General features: G+C 39.6%; 1 long non-coding RNA gene across 1 annotated transcript; it reads right to left on the bottom strand.

Annotated features, from left to right (window-relative positions):
• Positions 1–1,351: 1,351 nt before the first annotated feature.
• Positions 1,352–9,646, bottom strand: LOC146441062 (uncharacterized). The gene is made up of 3 exons (XR_014849776.1): positions 9,425–9,646; positions 2,920–3,111; positions 1,352–1,636 (listed from the first exon to the last, which is right to left on the bottom strand). It is a non-coding gene; the product is annotated as an uncharacterized LOC146441062 (long non-coding RNA).
• Between the last annotated feature and the right edge of the window lie 7,517 nt (positions 9,647–17,163).

The following is a 17,163-nucleotide window of genomic DNA, read 5'->3' as shown; positions in this document are numbered from 1 at the left end:
TACTTCATGTGCAAAGGCTGTGCATGATGTCTCTGATGGGCACAAGCTGTCAGGTTTGTAAAAGGACCTACAGCTATCCCCCAGCCAGAGGAACCTCAACCTGTCTTTCTGTCAACAGACAGCCAAAGGCCAACATATTTGTTCCAAATCCTTTCACAGATTGCTCTGGTGGGCTTTGTCAGGCATGGTAAGACTGGATTTCTTACTCTTGGATACTATTTTAAAGGGACGGGATGGAGCAGCACACTATCTAAATAATTGCACAGCCAAAGTATGTAACTTTCCAGCTCAGATCCCCAAAGTGAATCTCACACTTCTGGAAGGGCATGGGTCCAGAGGAGAGCCACGAAGATGATTGGAGCAATGGAGCACCTCGCCTCTGAGGAAAAGCTGTGAGAGTTGGGATTGTTCAGGCTGGAGAAGAGAAGGCTCTGAGAATGTGTTACTGCAGCCTTTCAGTACTTAATGGGGGCTTATAATAAAGAGGGGGGCAACTTTTTAGCAGGGCATGTTGCTATAGGAGAAGGGATAATGGTTTTAAACTAAAATAGGGTAGGTTTAGAGTGAATATTAAGAGGATTTTTTGTTTTAAATAAGGGTGATGAGGCACAGGAACGGGTTGCCCAAAGAAGTTGTGGATGCCCCATCCCTGGAAATGTTCAAGGCCAGGCTGGATGGGGCTCTGAGCAACCTGATCTAGTTGAAGATATCCCTGCTCATCATGGGGAAATTGGACCTTCAAAGTTCCCAACTCAAACTATTCTATGATTCTGTAATTCTAATCAGCAGCCAGTCTTGACTCCTACTACAACAGCTTCCAGTTTTGGTAAAGAATAAAAAAAGGCCCCAGGAGCAGGAACCAAAGGATGGCTGCTCCCATCCTACACAGCTGACTAACCACAATATTAGAAAAATACTCTGCACTTCTTTCCTGACCTGAGATTTTTCATTCTCCATTGCTTATTGGCACAGATTTAAAAAGGGAGGTGAATGTTATTCTGTCTCATCCAAGGACTAGAGTAAACTAATACTTTTTTTTTCTAGCTATAAATAGATGACTGCTTGGGTCTTAGGTGCCATGCTCAGGAGAAACTTCTGGCTGTGGGAGAAGCGGAGAGTATGGAGAGTAGCACTTGACTAAAGCAACATTCAAAACCCTAAGAAGGGTTGGATTTTGGAAACACCTTTGCAATTTTTAATAATGCTATTCCTAGTCTGCTCCTTGCACAGCATGCGATATTCTCATCATATTCAACACTCCAAGCTCTTCTCCATGCACTGTAATTTTGTGTTCTGGATATTAGAAACCTGAGTCTTGCTGTCTGCATAACTGAGAATAGCCCATATTTCTCAGATAATGTATTTATCCAGCAACATAGATAATAAGTAATAATAAGTAATACCTCAATCTTCAGTGATTGTTTAAGAAACATATCAAGTCTGGAAAACAACATCTCAGACGTGAAATCCCATGGTTTAAATTCCTTGGCACAGGCAAAGTATCTCTCCAACATGTTTCTGTGATTAAAGAATAAATCCTTAAAGATTTTTAAGGTAGTTTTAGCTGTTTTCACATGCTCCAGTGCTTCTTCAGTTCCTTCTTTGAAAAGACTTTTGGTGAAATATACAATCTAGACTAGAATGTAAATAAATGAACAGAAGAAGAAAAGATTGTTTAAAAAAATTGCTTTTCAAAATGTAGCCATATCAGTCATAAAGTTACCTTTCAATTTATAGATGAACACAAAACCCAATATGTATTATATTTTAAAATCATCATCTCTAACTATTCTAGTTTTATAATTATCTCATAATGCAATGCTTACTTTTGAGGAGCTCACAAAGCATGTTCAACCTCCTGGACTCTTACATATCATCTTCGGTACAGCAAACATTCAGAAAATAACACAGTAAAGGGAGTTTCTTCCTCTCAGTAGAAGTGATATTGGAAATTTATTTACTTGTTTGCCCTAACACCACCGCAGCCTTTGGGTACCAATTCTCCTGTAGCATATATTATGCCAACAAATACCGAAATGGCAACATGAGTCCTCCTAGCTTTTATCATTTAGCAAATTGGCAGAAGAGGGCTTCCCCAACCCCAGAATCAAACCTAGCTTCCTCGGAAATGTCCTGAAAACCAGGACATTTGGCTTTCTTTAGCTTTTAAGTTCTTAACTATTTTTTTTTAATCTAGGTGACACTGAAGCTATAATTTCACAAAGAAGAAAGAAGACAAAGATCATGGTTGTCTGTCAAAAAAATAGAACTTACAAGCACACTCAGAGAATTAATGAATAAATATGTTTTGTGCCTACTAGCAAATAAGGCTGATACATGCCAGCTGAAACCCTTGGAAAGGCCAAAAAGCAGGGAATGAACTGAACTCTTCATAATACTCCCTCACCTGGCATCGTGACATCACAACACTGAATAAAAAGCATGGAACAAGAGGGGATTAAACACAGTTCCCAATATCATGTCGCATTTGGAAAGTAAGAAATCTTGCCTATATTTTTCTATTAAAATGAGCTATTTCACTTGTAACAAGGTATGATTATTATCATTAATCAACAGCGTCTGGTTCATAGCCAAATTTGGCAATAATTTGCTGAATATAAACTTAGTTCTCAAACTCATTTTCTCCAGAGTGTGAGAAATGGGAAGAAATTTAGAAAAGATGGACGGAACAACAGAATCCCTTACAACTATTTAACCCCTGGTCATTAACTTCTACTTCCTCTAATGTTTAACTCAGTTTTTCTTTGGTAATTTATGCAAAAATATGAATACTTTGGAAACCACTATAAATTATTTGCAAAAACAAAACAACAAAAAGTTGTTTTGGTGCCTCAATTTTCGTAGTACATTGAGAAAGGCAATCCAACAGAAAGTTCTCCTTGATGTTTACAATAATACCTGAAATCTCTTGTTTATTTTCAAATAAAGGATTGTCTTTTCTTGCTTTCCAGAAATTCAGCTCAGTTTGGAGGCCTGGATGAAGACCATGCAGAAGAGGATCAGCAGAATCCATGCTCACAGTGTCATGAATCTGGTGTGACCACCATTGATTCAGCTGCATCTGGCAGTGTCCTGGAATTAGGATCTTGTCTGCAAAATACAAAAGCAGCCCCTGCATTTCAAAGCAAATATTGCTTTGTTATAGTACAGAGCTCTTCATCCCCCTTTCCTATTTGCAATTTAAGGATGAACAGCACTGCAATTTGGAATTTAGTTCTGACTAGAAGAAAATAACAAAAAAAAAAAAAGCCTGAAGACAAAGCTAAAATGACTGTTTATGAAGACACAGATCACATTTCAGATCACTAATCAACACCATGCCCAAACAGCCTCTCAGAAATTATTGTCTGCAGATTCTTTGAACGGTTTTTCACAGTTATTAAAAAGTGGAAAACCTGCATTTTATTGTTTAATTTTCTAATGCTACATGGTAATTTTTTTTGAATAAACATGAGGGTTAACATGAATATAAAATATTAAATAGATCTTGTTTAATAGATTTTTATTACACTTTGCCAGTGTTTACAAAAAGAGAAATTGATGATATACAGCAAACCATTTTAATAAAATATTAATGGAGCATTAAATCTTACATTCTGTTTCAGAGTCTATTTTCTTCCCATTCAGTCCTTTCATTTAATCCAATTCATCAGTTCTGCCTCAGTTTTAGCTGAGTTTTTAGTATCTGTTTAGTACACTGTTCTGCCTGGCAAACCTGCTTCACTGCCATGACACAGAGCAAGGAGCTGACCCTGCCCAGAGTCTTGAGATCAATTGTTATTGATCGAATTATAAATCTTCATTTATCCAACAACTGATTATCAATCATCTCTGTACACAGTCACAAACCAAAGTCAAGACTTAGATTTATTTAAGATGTGAGCTCTCTGGACCACATCTTATGTTATTGCTGTCTCTACAGGTAAGAGATGAACAGCTGCATGATTAGTGACACTCTCCTTTTTGATGCCATCCTCTGACATTGGTGTTAGAATCACCAAAAACAATAAGATGTCTTACGATATGAGTTTAGTTCACATTAAATGCTCAAGGCAACAGAGAAGTGCTATCTACTGAAAATACATTTAAAATGTAATTCAACAGAATAACCCTGTTTTGTACCCGGGAAGCATAGCTTCAATGAGCTCCAAATTCTGATGACTCTACAGACAGCTTAAGTCTTGCCTTTGAAATTTATAAACTCAAAATTTAAATTCCTGAAAATTCATGATGCAATATGACAAAGTAATTACAGTTTAAAATACACTCATTGTACCAAAAATACTTTAAAACATATTTCAAGGCCAAATATCAAAATGGACAAGTTGAGTTACAAAATTCAGGGAGATGAATCCTTGTTATGAACTCAGTTTTAGGACCCTGTGAAGCTAAAGATGTGCTGCTACCTCCATACTCTGTCCCACTTATTCCTTTCCATGCCAGTGATTTACAAACAAGGAACTGAAAAATAACACTAAAGGAAGCAATAAGGAAAATAGTGATGTAAGTCTGCTTTTTCACAAGTAGTTACAAACTCATGGTACAGTTTAGTTTGTTTTGACAGTGAAGACATGAACAGCACAAGAGCAACCTGAGCATACACATAACTGAGTAAAACTTGCAAAGCAACAGGGAATCAAATGGGCAAAAATACAAGCTGGAGAAGCTAGGATGAGAACCACAGCACTCCTGTTTATCTGTTTTAACCATCATCCTTCTCCCAGGGTCTAAGTTATTAGGGCTTGACAGTCACAGCATCTCCAACACCTTGAAGCTCACATTCCATCCTAGCCTGCCCCTGAGCCCCACCAGCTGCTCCAGGGCAGCAGAACTCTGCTCCCACAGCAGCCCATCCTCCCCTCCTAAAAGCCTTCTGAGATCTGTCACACTGGTCAGTTCCCATCTCATCCGTGGGGAGGGCATGCCTTACACTGTTTGTGTGCTCCCTAGAGACTCGTAAGGCAGACATTAATTTAATGAGTTCATTTGTGGCTTTATGAAATAATTGATGCTTCCTTAACACAATGAACTCTTTAAACTTCGTGGATTCTGCAAATCTGATAAGGATTAGATTTGCTCCAGTATGGAAAAGAGGAGCAAATATGTCGTTTTGGGGGGTAATTTTTCTGGTTTCGAAACCTGAAGCCAGGGTAGGAGATGTCACTGGAGTTTAGAGACTAGATTTAAATACCAAAGCTATAAATGAAACTCCTTCTGTATATACTGAGCAAGCTGTAAATTCATGTCAATTAATTTTGTTTCTCTTCAGTATCTCCTTTGCAAAAAGTATTAAAATATTTGAAAATAAATTTTTCAGCACTTCATGCTGACAACTCTTTTGTTGTTTTGGTGTGTTTTTTTTAGTAACACAAACACATGGAAATTGAAAGTTACAAGAATCTTAAGATGAAAACTTTAACAGGTGTTATTTCTGAGAAATTCTGTCTTCTCTTTGCAGAATGTGCTAGTTAAGTAAACAGCCACAACAGTGCTACCGATATAACATGTGTGACAACCAAATCTTATATATTTTTTTCCCTACATCAAACCTGGGCAAAAATAATCCCATTCTCATTTGAAGCAGAAACACCTAAGCCAGCTGAATGCCTGTATCAGTTTTCACAAAAAATCTGCTTCCTTAATAAACACAGATTTAGCAATGAACTGTGAACTTAGTCATCAACTTCCTCTTCTCTTTGTGCTAGTCATGATTTGTTCTCATTCTTTTTCCTTTCCCTACTAATCTTTGAAAAAACCTTGACCTTTCCAAGCTGCCCAATACTGGATTTCAGACGCATTCAGGTTGCTGTACTTGAAATCTTTCTGCTTTGAAGTTGATGGGAGTTTTGTCATGGGCTTCAATCAGGAAGAGATTTCCGTCTCGGCAGGGGAGTTGTGGTTGTATCCCTGCCCCTATTCAAAACTCCTGCCTCTCAAGATCAAACCAAAAAGATAATGACCAGCCTGAAATCTGAATGCTGCTAACAAAGTGCTAGCAGACAAAAAGAATACTTTTCATCTTCCTGTCATTGCCATTGGTATTTATACACAGTATATGTAATACTGCAGCATAAATGGCACGCATTTATTCCCTCCACAAAACATTATTTTTTTCAATAAAAATGCAGGAGTAATAACGAAACACTGTTCTGTGAAAGCTCTTTGGCTTTCCTGGTCTTAAATTTGGGCTTCCCCAAGTCTGAGCTATGGACATGAACCACTAAATTCTTCTCCCTCCAACCAAAATTTGAACCTGCATCTGTAATTACCTCAGAAAAATTTCCAAAGAACAGGAGTGTTTACATTCTAAAATATGTTATTTTGATGAGCCAAAGTTTCTCAAAATTTTGGAAAAGAGACCCAAATAGTCAAGATCAGAACCACAGGCATGACATGGGACCTGGAAAGAACAGTACAAAACCTTTAATTCATGATGTTGCCTTTTTGTACCAAGTGTAAATTCACTGTTGCTATACGGCAGAGTTTCCAAAGCAATTTTAAGGGAAATCTTACTGTAAATGTTGGAGTCTGCTCTGGATTGCAGTCTCTCTCTCTCCTTTTTTTCAAGGTGTTCATATAGACTCAATTGAAAAGTTGAAAATTAAATGCTCCATGTTAGTCCCAGAACCTTTACAACACAAAAAATACCCTGGATGTTTTGTACCTATCCCTAAGTCTAAGGGTCTACTCTATACTGTTAATAAAGCAACAGGTTTCTAAAGACATTTATAACATATACAAAGAAAGATGTTTTCCTTTAAGAAAATCTTATGCAAGAAATTGTTTTTATAGTTTAATCCTAATAACTCTTATATGACACATTTTGAAATCTTGTATACAAATCTCTTAAGATTTGCATTTCAGAAGCAGCACAATTTTAGGAAGACTAGTGCAAAATCAAATATTCCTTCTCTTATTACCTTCTTATGAGCTTTCCTCCTTTATGAGCTGTAAAAGTCTTTAATCATGCAACTTAATAAACTGCTTTTACACCATGTAGTCATTAAAGAGCTGATTTGAGGTGATGATTCCTTGTGTGCCCAACTGCTGGTGTGGCAGCTCCACATTGTTGCTCCCGAAGGAGAGGCAGTTAGTCATCAGTGCCCACGAGGCGAGTGAGTCATCCCTCATCTCTCACAGTGACATACACTGGACAAGAAGTACATCACCTTGCACTGTGCTGGGGATGGCTCTGGAGACTTGAGCACAGGGAAGAATATATCTTTCATGCAGTAAACAATTCAGATGACAGCAGTCACATCCATATTACAAAAGGCAACAAAAAGAAAGGAAGAGTGACATGCTACACAGAACTAAGCCTCCAGCAACAAGCTGTTTCTGATGATTATATAGGAAGTGGGATAGCTACTTTTTTAAAAGAGCCACTTTCACAAGAGTTATTTTGCATCCATTGTCTCCAGTGCCAGTTAAAATATCATTCTCTTTTTATTGTCTTCTTTTTTTTTGACAGAGCAGAGAAAATATGATATGTAAACAGGAAAGCTGCAATTCAAGGAATGGTTTCCAGAACACCTCTATAACACAAATACACACATATTCCTTGTTCTTCCTCCTAAACTTGCTTTTCCAGCTTCCCTATGGATATTCAATGACCTTTCCCAAGGCTCTGGTCTTAGCAATATGATCATACACATCATCTTTTGAATATTATCCCTGGATGTGCCCTACCACCTTTCATCAGTGCTATATTTTAATATACATAATTGCACTTAGTAATCTCTGCACTGCCAAAAATTCATATAGTCTTATCTTCCAGAAAGCTTGATTGGTAGCTAACAGATACAGAATCAGGGTCTCCCTCCCAGATACCAGCAAGGCTGCATTTAGATAAGACAAGACTCTCACAGACCTAACTTTTCAACTGTATATACATGACTCCTTAAGTTAGTGGGATCTAGAAGAATGTTTCTGACAGCATAATTTCATCGTAAATTGTGTCTTCATGTTCAAAAATAAACTAACTCTTCAGAATCTTCTTTGCCAGAGTTCTGTATTTCATGACTTGGCAGCTCTGCAAGTTACTGTGAATTTCACTGCTTGCTCAGAAATAGAGAACTGGAATTATCATTAAAGTAAAATACTTTCAGCCTACCTGAAAAAGTTAAAAAACATCGCTGAGTACAGGCTAAACTGGCTGCAGTCCATGACCATGCCCACAAGAGATTGGTTCACTCTGCCACACCAGCAAGCATACACAGCATTAAGTGTCTCCCAAGGTGAGGCTGTAGCCTGCTGAATGGTGTAAGGCAGAAGGCTGAGAGACAGCTCCCCAGCAGAGGAATAATCCCCTCAGGAAAGGTCAGCATACTTGTGGCATAGGTCAGCAACTGAAGGTAAGAAATAACAGGAATCCCAGCCTTGGCATAAGCACTACTCCACCAGTAGAAGGACAGGAGAGAGAAGGGGAGCTGCACCTTGTACAACTAAATTATTCACAGATTTTCCCACTGGACACTACAGTCATGAACACAACTGATTTACAAAGCTTTTTAACCAGGACTAAGTTTTACATCGTTCTTGTATTTCTAGTTCTCAACACAGATGTCACAGAGCAAGTACAGCAGAGAAATCAAGAATCTGTCAAAGTAGATGGCACAGAAGATCTTCAAAACAATAAACAGTCAAGGGAGGAGAGGTCAGGAAGAAGACTGGCACTGTAAAGCACCAGCATTTCTACCACTTGGTTTCTATCAGAGTTAAACTATTCTTAAAATGCATCCAGCTTATTGGGTAAGAGACACAAGTGGAGCTTCACAGTGATGCAAAGTACACAAACAGTAAATTTTTGAGCCTGCTCTGCTGGCCAAACCGAGGCTGTAATATCACTTTGAGGTTTGTCCAACCCTAGTCCCCTCAGAAAAACCCAACCAGACAACTTGTTTAGACACTAAATTTCATCGGGAGACGGCATTCTCACTGACTTGGTTCCTGGTCGCTCTTCAGGTTTTCAGTATAACAAACTCCTCGGAACTGAAAATAAGAAACAAGAATCCGTGTCCCCGCTATCCACCCCGGGAGATTCCCACACCCCCTGGAATTCCCTGCGGAAAGCTCCCCACGGGCCGGCAGGAGGCACCCGCGGCGGCTGCCGGCGCTGCACGGCCACTGCCTCCCGAGGGAGCGCGGCGCCGGGGAGAGGGGGCTCGGCAGGGGAAGGGGGCTCAGGGCAGGGCAAAGGGGGCTCAGGGCAGGGGAAAGGGGCTCAGGGAAGGGGAAAGGGGGCTCAGAGTGGGGAAAAGGGCTCAGGGCAGGGAAAAGGAGGCTCAGGGCAGGGGAAAAGGGCTCAGGGCCGGGGGAAGGGGGCTCTGCCGGGAAAGGGGGCTCAGGACAGGGAAAGGGGGCTCAGGGCAGGGAAAGGGGGCTCAGGGCCGGCCCCGCTCACCTGCCGCTGCCAGGGCCGCCTCAGGAGCCGCGCTCAGGGCACGGGATGAGGCTCCGCTGCCGCTGGCGCAGAGTTTTATTTTCCGCCCCCCAGCTCTCGCCGCCCCGTCCCGTCCCGCCGCTCACCGCATCCCGTCTCCCCGCCGATGGCCGTCCCCGGCTCCCTCCCGCAGCCGCAGCCGTGGGACGGCGCTGCTCGGTCGGGGCGGAGGGGAGGCGGCTCGGTCCCTGCGCCCGGACGGCCCCGGGGGCGGTCGGCGGATCAGTGAGGGAGGGGCCGGGGGCGGAGGGCACGGCAGCGCGGTGGGATTCGAGGGAATTCGTGACCGCTTACAGACTCTAATCCCTGCAGAGCAACACTGGTGCATCCTCCCCCGCGCCGCCGGGAACGTGTGAAATACGAATCCCTGTCTCAGCATCTCCCACAGCAAATGTGTACAAAAGTGCCATAAATTAACTCTTTGTTGCCTGCCCTTACCTGTTCCCCAGCGTGCCCTGGGGATGCCAGGACAGCGCGTTCAGTGGGAGCTGTTAGACCAGAGCAGACCTCAAAAGTCCGGCTGCCACTCGGGGCGCCAAGCAACCACCGGCACAGGTCCCGCCCGACCCCGCTGACACTGCGGGGACACACAGGGACAAGGGGCTCAGGAGGAAGCAGTGCGCCAATCGTGGTTTTATTTGGGCAGCTCTTAGTTAAACTTCAGGCCACGGGAGAAGTAACCACCGCTTCCACGACGGTGTGAGTACAGCTGCTTTCTGGAGTTACGCTCACTGTGCAACAAACATTTCCTACCGGGATTTAAAACTGCTCCTCGGCTTGGTTTTTGCAGAAGAAAAAGAACAGGTCACTAGTGCTTGCCTTCCCAACTTCACAGCTGCTAAAGCTGACTAATTGCATCTGATTAAGCACAAAAGAAAGACAGATATTTTCAGAATATATGTTTTCAACCAGGAGAAAGAAAAATATCTGTGGATGTCTGAGAAAAACACCCATTATGTCAGCTGCAAGGAAAGCCAGCTTCACTTGGCGTGTGACAGGTTTCTCTCAGAGGTTTCTTCAGTTTGGCACTTACAGGCTGCTCATGTCTCTACCAGCCCGTGGTGGTCTGCCAAGCTGTAGAGCATCTCTGTAGACAGAAAAAGTTGATTTCAGCCGTATGACTCATGCAAAAACACCCTTATAAAATATGTGCATGCTCTTGGCATGGGCATCTGGAGACCTCTGCCATCATGGAATTGTTTTCAAGAAAACATCTAAGATTGAACTGTGAGTTGAGTTCTACTACCAACGTGCCTTAGGAACCGGTGCCTGTGACTGCACAGAGCCCTGTGCTGCTGCATGTGCAGCTCTCCCAGGAGTTGAGCACAAATAGTGAGGCAATGCCCAGAAATCCACCCTGTGCCAGGCTATCACCCCACAGACCTTTGGAGCTCGCTTGCTTTCTTACTGTGTGCAAAAAAACTGTAGTGCCCCTTGATTAATTTTACTCTTCTTATTTTGCAGCACAGGGGACATTACATTTCTTCCCCTGGTTTCTTTTCTGTGAGCACCTTTGTTCTTACATTCTAAAAGAAGGGGATTACGTTCCCCTCTGCAGGGGTCAGCCAGAATTCAGCAGTGTTGCTAGGGCTTGGAGTTTGGCTCTCTCAGCAGTGCCATCCGTTTGCTTTTCATGCTTCATTTGGTCAACCTTTAGCATGCAACCAACTTTCAGAGCACTTTCCACATTTCTCAAGGAAAAAGCAAGTGAAATCTTCTTTTTTCCTACTTCTCTTGCTCTTTGGAGACCGATCTGTGCAATATAGCTACTCACTGACAAGCTTGAGCTACAACTCTTTTCTGGAATCACAAAGTGGCAGAGAAAATACCTGTCTTGGTGTAAGGGCAGGGGTTTTTCCAGGCTTCCCCACAGATGAACCGGCCTCTTGGGTCACAGCCAGAGGAGTCTACAAACTTAAATGGGTACAGATGAAAATATGTCATCTATCTATCTATCTATCTATTGAAGGCAAGCAAATTCCCCATGTCCTTGTGGTGAAATCAAATACAAAATGCTTTAAAGAAAACTTAAAAGATCTATAATTAAACAAGGATGAAAAATCCTAAAAGTCGACCCAAAGTCTCTTTCTGACTTTTGTAACCTCAGTGACTAACATAATTTGTCCTCAAGTTTTATCTGCTTTCATTTCTGATAATCCTTTTATTTATTTAAATCTTCTCTCAAGTATTCTGCAGAAGGTCTTCTAGGAGTTCACTTCAGCAAGAGTATGGGTAAAAACTTCTGTGTAAATTTTGTAGTTAGCTGCTTCAGCTGTAGCACAATGAATAGGCACGTTCAACACAATATATAGAGCTGATATTTGAATTTCTTAGTTTGCCAGTCAGAAGGACAATTAACACATGGTTAACAGACAAATTCAACAGCAATTTGAAGTCATAACAATAAATTTTGAGGGACATAAGGTGACCGTGGACTAGAAATATGTGAAAAAGACATTGATCTCTAAGATCTCAGTGAAGTAGTATAACAGAAGCTTTTGTTCTCTGAAATGAAAAGGTTGGCACCTTCAAAAAGAAATTTTCTGATCCTTATTAAAAGCTACTTGTAGAATCTTTGTGGAAAGCTTTGTTTAGTTAGTTCAGTTGAGAGATTACCTGGTACATTCTGTCAAGTCATTCAAATGAAGGGATTCATACAGATTATTGTGGTGCATGAATTTTTATTTCTTCAATATGACAAAAAGGTAATCTCCAAATTCTTTCTCTGAACCTGTGACACATTTGAAATCTGCTATCACCTTCCACAAAAACTTTCACTTTTGATTTTCCCTCATCTATCTCTGCTGTCCAACTGATAGGGGTTTATTGCAATAAACATGTGTCTCAGTCAACTTCTTTTCACTGCATGTGCTCCTGTGTATTTGATAATTATCTCTTCAAGACCACAGATGATGATTTTTTTTGAAAGAATGGAAGAGATCAAATATATACAAGATTAAATTTAGCATTTTTGCAGGCAATGACTCCTTACATATTGGCTTGTTACATACTCCATTGTTCTCCTGCTCTCTACTCTTTACATGCATATTACCATGGGATCAGTCAGCCACCACCAATTAATTAGATAACAATCTAATACAGACTAGAGTTCTTAAAAGACTTAGAAATTTTATTCTAACAGGGTAGTAACAGACTACTGTGCTAAAACAAGCAGAAGATAGAGGCTATTGTACAGTCTCAACTAAAGGAAGACCAAGGGTGTGATCACTCATTATTACTTGCTAAATAGCAATAGTAAATAGCAACCAGAGCAGCTTCCTAGGTGATCCTCAATGCCAAACTAGTTTTGAAAGCTGCAAGTGTAGCATTAGAAGGCTACACAAAGGTTTGAATCTTAGTTTCAAAAGAGGCTTCAGGCATTTAGCTCAACAAACATGAAAATTATAGATGTCAGTGTAGAAGTGCAGATTATGTTTAATGCGAAAGTCATATTGACCATATTACATCTGAATTACATCACTTCAGTAAATTGATGTGGGAAGACAGTAACATTTCTTCTGTTCTTATTTAAGAGTAGGAGCTTAAATGTACTGCTATTTCATGTCTTAAGCTCTTACAATTTAAACCAGACTATTTTTATTCCATCAAGGCTACCAACTTTATTTCTGTGTAGTTTCATGATGCTATAAAAGAGGAAGAGAAAAAAAGCTGAGAAAAATATCATTTTTTCTATATAAGTAGAAAAGTCTCTCTGGTTTATGACAACCTGTAAAAATTGATTGCTTGTCTTAATGTAAACAGATGGTAACATCCAGGATGATTGACATTTCCTATGTCCATGCACAGCTTCCAGGCAACTCTACTTTTAACCATATTCTACTCTGTCTGCAAGTCCAGCAGCTTGGAAAAATAAACACTAACAAGGATTTCCACTTTCAAAGACCTTTCAATAGTGGGTCTACTCAGTACACAGTGACTTCTGCTCAAGATAGAAAGAAGTTGCCTGTACCAAATGCAAGACCAATGTTGTATCACGAGTCAAAAGCATAAAAAAATGTATATTTGCAAAGGGACAATCCTACCTATTCTCCACTTCCTTCTAGTTCAGCATGGTAACTGCTAATGGTAACTACTGCTTTTCCTGTTCCTGTAGTATCATTTTAGATTCCATTCAGGTTTCTCTTAGTTCTTCAGTCTCCTATTTTGTAATGTACTCTTTTGTGGTTTTGTTTTCTTTTTTTAACTTATGAAGTATTTGATCACCCCTCTCCATCCCACTCTCTGGTAATTCTCCCCTCTTTCAATTATCTCGAATTCTTTTCCCTTCATAAGCAGCAATAAGCTTTAGTGACAGTTGTCAATAAAAATGGAAGACTTTAGGGGGAAAAAAGTACACCAACCAGAATCCTGCTTATGCTTTAACTACTTTTTTTCTCCTTTAAAAAAACACTTCTTCCACATCTAGTTATGGAAGTTTTCTGTTAGGGACTGACATAAGATGATGAAAATCTGGCATGCCTAAGCAAAAATTATAACAGGATAAAAGTAAAATATGTGACTAGAAAAAAATACTTCACTTGGTTTGGCTTTCACTTTCGTGGTTTTTTTTCCACTCACCTGTGTAATTTTGCATATTAATTCCTTAGATTTTTAAAACTGTAAGCAGAGAATCTATACTTGTAAGACAGAAGTAGAACTGACTAAAAGGAGTTAGCAAGAGGATAGTGTTTTATATACTTGTTGATGTACAAACTCAAGAATCTTTAAGTCCTGAAAGATATATATGCATCACTTTGCAGACACACATACTACCTATCAGCACTGGTTTAAGTTAGTAAATTGAGCTATGAAAGCAAATCAATACCTCATTAATTCAACTACTTTTAAGAAAATCTGAATACTTCTAGGTCTATGCAGAGCATGCTTCTCTTACTGCTTGCTTTCAGTAGTTTCAAAAATCTTTCAAAACTGTTAAGTGTGTCAATGTCAAAATGTCAGCCAGCTTTGGGATTGGACTCTTCCTGAAAGAAGAACCCAAGACTTTCCTTTAAAATACATACAAGTATGACAAAGGTATACATTGAACTTAAAACAGTGTAAAAATTAATGCTTAACAGAATTTCAGGCCAGCAGTACAAACATTTTTTCAGAAACACTCCCTGCTTTGCAAACCTTTATTTTAAACTCCACCTTGGATTATGCTTCTATAATATGTGGGGATGGAACAGAGATCTCATTCAACTGAAATACTTTCCAAAAGAGTTTTCCAATAGAAATATTTAAGAGAGAGTACTTCTTTTGTCTGGTCTATTTGTTTCTGCAATGGTTTTAGCAAGAAGCAAGAGTTTATTCAAATAAAAAGCTATAGCATTTGAAAATGCACTGAGAGAGGTCTTAATGGCAACTTAGGCTTAGGATACAGCACAGATGCAAGAGGGGACAGACTCAAGATAGAAAGTGAAAAATTGCAGAAGTGCTGTAAAATGTGTACCTGCTAAAGAAATCTCTGACTATTTATGGTCTTCAATACACTTCAGTTTAGAACAGTTTCTCCTTCCTAGGAGTAACTATAAAGGCTACAACATTTTTTATTTTTTAAAATGCTATGCTAAAATATTGTTATAAGAAATTTTTAAATGCTCAAGGCTAGGCATTTTCCATACATAAAAGTAGAAATGATAGCTATAGCTTTAAATTTGTATATTATGACTCTTACATGCACACTGCTGCTCATGTAAGTCAAAGAAATGCCAATGTTCCTTGACCTGACAATTTAGGTAATTTTTGGTACTTGCTATGAAAACCACCCAACAAACCAAAATAAGCTGAAAAGTACCCCAGTAATGGCAGCGGAATTATTTGAAGAAACATTTTACTGGAACAATTCACAAACATTAGAGCATGTCAAAAATCTCTTGCAAGCTATAAACCTAACCCAAGTTCTTCTGGAGAAGCGACAGACAGTTCCATGCAAAAACTAAGGACCTTTTGACATTTCTGTTACTGGTAAATAACTTGCATGGGCCCACAGAGCCAGACTACCCACTCAGGTTCATTTACTGTCCACCTCAGCTGGAGTATTGCCCATCAGGACACTCACAGCAGCTCTGCACAGCACCAATCCACCCACCCATGATAGCATCCAGTCATTTTCAGTGAGGCTGTTCTAGGAAAGGTATCTCGCTGTCCTCTCTCCGTGGAAGGTGTTCCAGCAAGCGAAGATAGCACATGCCAGCTCTACGTCCCCACAGCATTTCCATCTACACAGACAACTCTCAGGATATCAGCAAATGATGCAAGTAGCTTTGGGGAAATGAAAAGGAATGGGAAGCAGAGGCATGGAAGGCATTAGGACGTTCAATATGAAATAAATGTTAATATTATATATAGATAAAACCCCATCCTGGTATTTACTACCTAGCTGGATATAAAACTAAGCAAATTGAATAAATAAAAATTGTAAATTTAAAAAGTTTTAGCAATGATAGTGCATCTACAGTTGCAGACAGAAATACTCAATTTGGTGTCACACTTCATGCTTCTCAGAGTGGAACGATCACATTTGAAGGACTAAAAGGATAAAATGTAACATGCACAGTCATCCTTCTGTCCTTATGCAGAGATTTGATACATTTTCTGATATTGTGTATTTGAAATGGTGTAAGCAGAGGACTAGTCTCTTACAACTAATGTAGAATTTGCTTCAAAACACACCAGTGTCACAATACTAAAAAATTGGCCAATAAAGACATATTAATTGGTCAGATGCATTTACTTTGAATTATGACATGGTTTAACTTCAGTTAGTATGTTTGTCTGGCATTCAAACAGAGGTTACTGAGACTTTAACAGGTATTTCATTGAACATACAATAAAGAGCATGTATAAGAATGTAAAAGAGAATTTTATATCTCCGTTAGGAAAGGTGATTCTGTCTTGCACTACATGGCTGTAAGTTCCAAATTTTAAATTCATCTTCCTTTGGAAAATGGAAGAAAGTGGACTTCTTATGTATATATGTGGTGCTTAGGGACATGTTTTAATTGTGGGAGTTGCAGTGGTAACTTTTCAGTTGGGCTCAGTGATGTTAAAGGTCTTCCAACCTAAATGATTCTGTGATTATGTATTTCTTCCTTTGTGAAACAGTATTACTTACTCACTGCAAAAGTATGGTAAACTATACCATAAAAATTCTTATAGCATTTCAATAAAATAATTACTATAACATTATCATTAGCAATTTGGCATATCATAAAGTTATTTTAGTATAACTCAATGCAGGAGCCTGTTGACATTTCACTAAGAAAAACTCAATATATTTTCTATGAGTTGAAGTCAGTACTTTCAGGTTTCCATTTGTTACATTCAATCCCTATGTTCAATACAATGACAGTTCTATTACTTATCTCTGTCAAACTGAATTATCTTCAGTTTTCTAAGTTTTTATCTGAGCGTGTGTGTGTGTGTCTGTCTGTGTGTGTACACATTCCTTACCTTAGGGAATTTTTCCCTTTGGTTATTCCTTTGGTGTGTTCAGGAATAACCGTAGCTTCCATTCGCAAGAGCTGAACAAACCCCACAGAATTCATGCTGAGCTAGAATCTGCTGGTTTAATTCCCTGCTGGGAGTCTGCCAGTTGGGAAACGCTGACCAGCAAGTACAGGTCTTAATTACACAAATCCAGAAGCTGCTGCCAACCTTTCCCCATTGAGAAGCATTTGTTTTCTAGTGTTCTTCTT

This window comes from Lichenostomus cassidix, chromosome 2 (assembly GCF_008360975.1).
Source record: "Lichenostomus cassidix isolate B80296 chromosome 2, HeHo_3.0, whole genome shotgun sequence".
NCBI lineage: Eukaryota > Metazoa > Chordata > Aves > Passeriformes > Meliphagidae > Lichenostomus > Lichenostomus cassidix.
Note: the sequence above shows the minus strand (reverse complement) of the source record. Positions and strands in the feature narration are given on the sequence as shown.